Source organism: Pecten maximus, chromosome 11 (assembly GCF_902652985.1).
Source record: "Pecten maximus chromosome 11, xPecMax1.1, whole genome shotgun sequence".
Lineage (NCBI taxonomy): Eukaryota > Metazoa > Mollusca > Bivalvia > Pectinida > Pectinidae > Pecten > Pecten maximus.
In genome coordinates this window covers 38,980,439-38,989,981 of record NC_047025.1, presented here as the reverse complement: position 1 = coordinate 38,989,981, position 9,543 = coordinate 38,980,439, and positions in this window count along the sequence as shown.

The following is a 9,543-nucleotide window of genomic DNA, read 5'->3' as shown; positions in this document are numbered from 1 at the left end:
GACGTTTTGTTTACTCAGTAACCTGTGTATCTGGAATTTCAGACGTTTTTTTGGCTCTTAAAATACCAGTAACAAACATTCGGTAAAATGGCATCCCTCGATGCTCATATAAGAAAACATTTATTCTAATTGCAACAGAGTTTATATTTGTGTAGAGTAACCAGGAAAACTGTCATCCTAGCCTTCCATTATAATTGTCGTTATCGACGGACCTACCTTCGTCATTCCATCAAGAAAACCAGTTAAACACATACAGTCATATGTCAAGTATTGTTGATAGAACTTCTATTTTCTCGGATGTTGACAGTTTGATTACGGCCACGTCAAAAGTCGGTCAAGTTACGTCATATTTTGTCCGTGAGTTATTAGTAATGAAATTTGTGTGCAAAATTACAGTCTGCCAAAATTGGATATGATCTTTCAGAATATTGTAAAATAAGTAAATAATAATAATAAGTATTTTGGTAAAAACGTCAAATAAAGATATAAAAAAAATTAAGAAAACGGGTATAAAAGACTGTTTCATTATATGTGTATGTAGGATAGGGATATTTCACCCTCGGGATCACGAAACGTGGTAAAGCCCTCGGCAAACCTCGAAAATGAAAAGGCGATCCCATCACAGACATAAAAATATGTCATCTAACAATTATGTGATCTTACAAACCACTACGTTATCTGTAACTGTAGAAAAATATTATGGGATTGTGTGTGTCAAGACGGCTGAACAAACACCTCATTAGATTAATCTGTTGGGTGACGTCGTATATGAAGATCCTACACTCCTTTGAAGTTTTGACCTTGGTCGCTGTGGATTCGTTGTGACAGTCCATAGTGTACTATTAAACCCTTAACAATGCCTCAGCAGTTGTTTTGGCAGTTGAGTTTCGTGTGGGGACGGCTACCGCATATCTAGTGAAAAAACACACAATTACTCGGATTTTCTTAAACTCTCCCTTTTGACAACCCAAAATGAGAGGAACTCCGTAGTCACAAGCTCCGGTGGCTGGGAAGTGGTGATACTTGTGGTACTTTACGATCACATGTGCTGATTACGGTTTTTGCATCCTTCACCATCCCTAGCCAAAAGAACCTATTTCTCAGAAAATAAATAGTGCGTTATCTCCCTTGGTGTCAGATATCATTATGTAGATACCGAAGAGCTGTGTTTGCATGAATCTGTCGTAGTGCCAGTTGATTCACAGTCTTATTATCTTGTTTGATATGACGATACCGTAAGCCATCATGTAGACTCAATTTATCAGAATTGTCTCGGAACTTTTGGCGAGTCTTTATTTCCTGGTCCCTCGGACTCGGACTCGGACTCGGACTCGGGCTATCCACCAGCTTATAATGTGATATCTTACCTGGTCCTTACGTAAGCTCTGTACTGGAAAGATTGTTGTATCCTCCTTTTCATCGATGGCATTCCAATCTATAGGCAAACACTCAGCATAGTGTGGTGTTACATCATTACAGCAGACTTCCTGTACAGACTCCACGTCAAAAGTTTTACTCTCCACTATGGTAATAAGTCCAGGCAACCTGGACATGAACCACGGCCCATTCATGCTGGTATCCAAAGCATTTGTCAAGGTATCCTTTCACTCTGATATCAGAGTTGGACGAGATGGTGACTCTGTTTGTACCTGCCAACTTGACACCTGCCAGTCGATGCTGATTTCGCTCCAGCTCCTTGTCTCTCAGGTGTTAATCGAAATGATAGATAGTAAGGCATGGTGAGACTAGAGTCCTGTAGAAATCTTGGTCCATACATGTCTTTCGTCTTACTCATCGAAAGGTTGAGGATGTTTGTTCCTATCAGCACGGGGATATAACTGTTGTAGTTGCTGTCTGGAACCACAGGCAAGACATATGTTCCCTATGTCCGGTTACCGTTTATTCCGCTTACTTCCAGATCAACTTCTATAATGCCGTAATAAATTATCTGCTGCCCATCTGTACACTCAGTGTTGAAAACTCTCGTCAGTCGCTAACTGTCAATGTCACTGAGATAGAACTGGTAAAAGCTCCTACTAATAATGGAGCCTGTATCCAACAGGGTCTTAGTTTCCTATCCTCTCACCTTCATGCTAACCTCGTTTGCCGTTCATATCAACTCAACAACTGGTGTTGGCTTACTTGGGCTTGCTAGTTATCTCCCTATCATTTGCCCCCGATGTAGGCATGTTGGAGTTTAACAGCCGCTTGGAATTGTCCAGCCTAACCTTGCATCCGATACGTAGGTGTCCTGGTTGGTTACATCGCCAACATAGTTTCATTTGTTTGGTTGTCCTTTCTCTGGATCTCTTGTGTAGCCTCCTCCTCTGGTCCACTATCCCTTGATTGTCTCGTAGAGGTACCATGTTGTTACGTGTATCCTTAAGTTGTCCTACTAGGCCATTCCAAAACGTTTCCATGAGCATGCCTTTCTTTTCTTGAACAGGAAAGGAGTGCTTTTGACAAGCTTTTGATTTAGATTTCACAACTGCATATAACATGCATCCAGCCATCACATGAACTGAAGAGATCTTCAAATGCCCATTAGGAAAGTTTAATGTGTCGCCATATCTTCTGTCGGGTAGAAATTGTCGTCACAAGTATACATATACAACCTTCTCCAAGGACTTCCAGCAGAAAAACTATACACCAACAACAAAAGTGGAGGGAGAATAGAAACCAATAAAAACATGTGTACTACCCTGTAAAACCATGTTGACAGTCATGTGGCCAACAAATTGGTTTAGCTCTAAAGACTAAAGGTATCCCTACAGGTACTTCAACAATGTTAGAGGTTTTACATGGCGTGATACTTTTGACAGGCGCCGTGTAACCTCTAACTGCCCATAGCTGATTTTCCCGATGCTGACGATGACATTTTCAAAGTTCGTATATTGAAAATATATAGCGTGTAAACTTACATTTAAATGATCAACGGTGTCCAATATATATTTCTTTCCATAATCCAATGATTAAATGAGAATAATTTCGTAACAAACACAAATTATGAAGTTTTCTTCTTCCGAAGCGGAGCAGAGCTCAGGCAGACAATACTGCCGGTAGTGATAGTAGAAATACCACGTGATTTGCCGGTTTATACAAAAATGGATTACATCATATGTCCTACAAGCGGAATACAACAAAGTCCGTATCATTTCGTTCCGTTTGAAATAACAACAACTATTTTGTATCAACCTTTAGGCAGCCATTTTTAAAAACGACTAGAAAAGTGCTACAACGACATGGGCATGTGTTTTGTATGTTCTACACCGTATTATACTATATATTTGTGTCTGTGACATACATATGGGACATATATTGCATACATGATACGTAGACATCGTTGTAATGACATGTCAACCTCTTAAGTGGGTTTTTTTCAAGCATATTTCGTTGCGCCCGGATTTCGGGCGGAAACTGCATCAAAGAATTAGTGCTTCGGAAATAAGAGGTCGCAGTCGGCAAAATAATATCCGATAGAAAAACAGCCGACTAGCGGCCTCTTATGTTATAGGAGTACCCTACAGGTAGCATGCACAACAGATTGTGAGTAAGGGGTAAGATAATTGGGAGGAGCTGGTGATGTTAATGAAGATGCTAATTGATTTACTATTATAAATAACTAAAACTTAATATATTTCGGATGAGGGGAGGAGGAGAAGAGCACAGGTCGCTATGTTGGTGGGGGGGGGGGGGGGGGGGGGGGGGTTCATACAACTACGTTACGACAATGAAACAAACTTGAAATATATTTCTTACAATGAAACAAACTAACAAACTTGGAATATATTTCTTACAATGAACGTCAGACAAAAACACGGACGGGAATCAACCTAAACAACATACGTGACAGCAAACCTAGAATGTATGCTACACCAGAAAATAAAGTAAATTGGTTTCTATGGAGTCCGTTTGGCGGACATACACTTGGGCAGCTGTTGAAAAATACGGTTTACAAGTGTGAATTCCCGGGATTGACAACAGGCGACTGACAAATACCTGCGTCAGAAAACATCTGTGTAAAAAGCTGATGGAAAATAACGTGACTGACACTCAGACAATACACACCACTGCCAGACACAACAAACCCGAATCTCTCAACAACTACAGGCATTTAAACAAAGTCAAAAATGTAGGCGATTCTCTCTAACACAGTAACATCTGAAACGGACGTCGTTACAGCTATCACAAGTACTCAACCCCTACGAAATCGGTGTTTTATGGGTCCACAATCACTGGTGGAACTTTTAATATCAACATCCACACCCATAATCACAATTCAAAGGAAACATCAAATTGTTATCAAACAATATATTTTCATTAATTGCACGTTCTCAAAGATAGCCAAAATATGCAAATGCATATCATTACTTTCATATGACCTAAAAACCACCTGGTCTTATTTTCACCCCCGTTTTATCGACTTTGTATTACGTTTTGTCAAGATTCATCACGTTTTGACTCTTTTGTCACTCTACGAGGTGTCCCGACACTTTATCACTAGCCCTCCACCTTTGGGTCACGAGATCGAAACCCACATGGGGCAGTTGCCTGGTACTGACCGTAGGCCGATTGTTTTTCTCGGGGTACTCTGGCTTTCCTCCACCTTGTCACGTTTTGTCACCCTGTGTCACGTTTTGTCTCTTTGTTTCACGTTTTGTCACATTGTGTCACGTTTTGTCTCTTTGTTTCACGTTTTGTCATCTTGTGTCACGTTTTATCACCTTGTTTCATGTTTTGTCAGTTTGTGTCACGTTTTGTCTCTTTATTTCACGTTTTGTCACCTTGTGTCACGCTTTGTCTCCCTGTATAACGTTTCGTGCCCATGCTGTATCTGTAGAGTGGTTGATACCACGATAATGGTATGGTTAATACCAATATAATGTTATGGTTGATATCACGATAATGGTATGGTTGATACCAAGATAATGTTATGGTTGATACCACGATAATGTTATGGTTGATACCAAGATAATGTTATGGTTGATACCACGATAATGTTATGGTTGATATCACGATAATGTTATGGTTGATACAACGATAATGTTATGGTTGATATCACGAGAATGTTATGGTTATCTGACGTAGAACACAATGTATATATGTACCGACACAGACAGACGCTGACGTAGAACACAATGTTACATATGTACCGATACAGACAGACGCTGACGTAGAACACAATGTTAGATATGTACCGATACAGACCGATGCTGACGTAGAACACAATGTTACATATGTACCGATACAGACCGATACTGACGTAGAACACAATGTTAGATATGTACCGATACAGACCGATGCTGACGTAGAACACAATGTTAGATATGTACCGATACAGACCGATACTGACGTAGAACACAATGTTAGATATTTACCGATACAGACCGATGCTGACGTAGAACACGAAGTTAGAATGTACCGACACAGACAGACGCTGACGTGGAACACAATGTTACATATGTACCGATACAGACCGATACTGACGTAGAACACAATGTTAGATATGTACCGATACAGACAGACGCTGACGTAGAACACAATGTTAGATATGTACCGATACAGACAGACGCTGACGTAGAACACAATGTTAGATATGTACCGATACAGACCGATACTGACGTAGAACACAATGTTAGATATGTACCGATACAGACAGACGCTGACGTAGAACACAATGTTAGATATGTACCGATACAGGCAGATGCTGACGTAGAACACAATGATACATATGTACCGACACAGACAGATGCTGACGTAGAACACAATGCTAGATAGGTACCGACACAGACAGATGCTGACGTAGAACACAATGTTTGATATGTACCGATACAAACAGATGCTGACGTAGAACAATGTACCGACACAGACAGATGCTGACGTAGAACATAATGTTAGAATGTACCGATACAGACAGACGCTGACGTAGAACACAATGTTAGATATGTACCGATACAGACAGACGCTGACGTAGAACACAATGTTAGATATGTACTGATACAGACAGATGCTGACGTAGAACACAATGTACTGACACAGACAGATGCTGACGTAGAACACAATGTACCGACACAGACAGATGCTGACGTAAAACACAATGTACCGACACAGACCGATGCTGACGTTGAACACAATGCTACATATGTACCGATACAGACCGATGCTGACGTAGAACACAATGTTACATATGTACCGATACAGACCGATACTGACGTGGAACACAATGTTACATATGTACCGATACAGACCGATGCTGACGTAGAACACAATGTTACATATGTACCGATACAGACCGATGCTGACGTAGAACACAATGTTACATATATACCGATACAGACCGATACTGACGTGGAACACAATGTTACATATGTACCGATACAGACCGATGCTGACGTAGAACACAATGTGACATATGTACCGATACAGACCGATGCTGACGTAGAACACAATGTTACATATGTACCGATACAGACCGATGCTGACGTAGAACACAATGTTACATATGTACCGATACAGACCGATGCTGACGTAGAACACAATGTTACATATGTACCGATACAGACCGATGCTGACGTGGAACACAATGTTACATATGTACCGATACAGACCGATGCTGACGTAGAACACAATGTTACATATGTACCGATACAGACCGATGCTGACGTAGAACACAATGTTACATATGTACCGATACAGACCGATGCTGACGTGGAACACAATGTACCGACACAGACAGGCGCTGACGTAGAACACAATGTTACATATGTACCGATACAGACAGATGCTGACGTAGAACACAATGTTACATATGTACCGACACAGACCGATGCTGACGTAGAACACAATGTTACATATGTACCGATACAGACCGATGCTGACGTAGAACACAATGTTACATATGTACCGATACAAACCGATGCTGACGTAGAACACAATGTTACATATGTACCGATACAGACCGATACTGACGTAGAACACAATGTTACATATGTACCGATACAGACCGATGCTGACGTAGAACACAATGTTACATATGTACCGATACAGACCGATACTGACGTAGAACACAATGTTACATATGTACCGATACAGACCGATACTGACGTAGAACACAATGTTACATATGTACCGATACAGACCGATGCTGACGTAGAACACAATGTTACATATGTACCGATACAGACCGATGCTGACGTAGAACACAATGTTACATATGTACCGATACAGACCGATGCTGACGTAGAACACAATGTTACATATGTACCGATACAGACCGATGCTGACGTAGAACACAATGTTACATATGTACCGATACAGACCGATGCTGACGTGGAACACAATGTTACATATGTACCGATACAGACCGATACTGACGTAGAACACAATGTTACATATGTACCGATACAGACCGATACTGACGTAGAACACAATGTACCGATACAGACCGATGCTGACGTGGAACATAATGTTAGAATGTACCGACACAGACCGATGCTGACGTAGAACACAATGTTACATATGTACCGATACAGACAGACGCTGACGTAGAACACAATGTACTAACACAGACAGATGCTGACGTAGAACATAATGTTAGATATGTACTGATACAGACCGATGCTGACGTAGAACACAATGTTAGATATGTACTGATACAGACAGATGCTGACGTAGAACACAATGTACTGACACAGACAGATGCTGACGTAGAACACAATGTACCGACACAGACAGATGCTGACGTAAAACACAATGTACCGACACAGACCGATGCTGACGTTGAACACAATGCTACATATGTACCGATACAGACCGATGCTGACGTAGAACACAATGTTACATATGTACCGCTACAGACCGATGCTGACGTAGAACACAATGTTACATATGTACCGATACAGACCGATGCTGACGTAGAACACAATGTTACATATGTACCGCTACAGACCGATGCTGACGTAGAACACAATGTTACATATGTACCGATACAGACCGATGCTGACGTAGAACACAATGTTACATATGTACCGATACAGACCGATACTGACGCGATTGCACACTACAAACTCTTCCTCTATCCACCCAGGGGACACTCAATTAGGACATTAGACTGATAGAATGTCTGTGTTGTCGGAGTAGCTCCAGAATCAGTTACCCAAACCCTAATAACGGGTTCTACTATGTCCATATCTTCACCAGCTAAAAGTCGTCTTTTTTTCAGCGAGCGACCAAACGAAATAACGAAAATTCGAAGTCACTTTTTAGCAACCTGTCGTTGTTCGCCTCGTTGATCATCGTTTTGTTGTACCCCGGGAACAATAATCAGATAAACACTGCTTTGTGGTCTCTCCGGGCGAATTATGAGATAAACATTGTATTGTCAGGCTAATAAAGTTTAGCGAAGGGAAGTATGTCGGTTGCTTTGTCCTTATTTCGTTTTGACGCTGCGGAAAGAATGTGTCAAACGGGCGAAAAACGATAATTGTCGTTATCTTTGCGGCGAAATATCGAAATTTCAGCCACCAAAAATCATTACTAAATACTGTTCACTACATCAGATAATGTTTACTGCACAGTTAATGTGTCGAAAATTAGCTAAAGCAAACATTTCCCCTACTAGCCCCGTTGTAGCCGACATTGATTTTCTCAAAATGGTAATCGTGACAAAGACGTTGAACAACCCTGAATCTTGTTATTGTCCAAGATTTATTATGGTTCTTTGATATTGTATGAAGTTTGACCAAAATCCCTTAAGAAATGAAGCCCCCGGAGCACTGACAAGGGATTTCTAAAAAAAAAAAAAAAAAAAAAAGCAACGTTGGTCATGACTTTGATACAAGGACCCTGAAAGTCGAACTTCTTGGAGATGAGACCTGCGCCTAACCACAGATTCACAGTTATTGACAAAACATCATCCATTATGGTGTGCTGTTGATACTTGTTGAATCTCTAGTATTATTATCAGTGTTGTACAAATTATTTGAATACGGTGTCCACCAGTGACATGTCACTCAATGGTGATTTAGATGTCAGTCTACTGAAACACCATAACCTGGATAGCGTGACATCCTATTATACTGTCGTAACAATTGGCAAAATGACCACAAAGTGACCATAGGCTAACGGTTTGTACACTGACCACAACCCTGTAGAAAACGTCTGTTTCTCTAGAAAACCTGTATCAATTAGGGTTGTCCTGTTTTCATCGACGTTCCTAACATAAAAAAAATCCATAGGAAAGAATCATTGGATCTAAGGGAAAATCTTAATGGAGGAAATTTTCTCAAATTCTGGAATTATTTCATATGGATATTTTCTTCTTATTATTATTTTTGAGTAAGGGGTTTCCTGATGTTAAGGAACGCGTACGGTGCTGAAGCCGGATCCTGGCCGTTAGTAGCATGCCCTAGTCGGAAATGTGACTAGCAAATTATTGAATGTTGTGTTATATAAATATATGTCATTGGTAAGCTGTGTACACTACTTCTTGTGTATAAAAAAAACCTAAAATATACTTCCAATCCTATGTTTATATACAGGTAT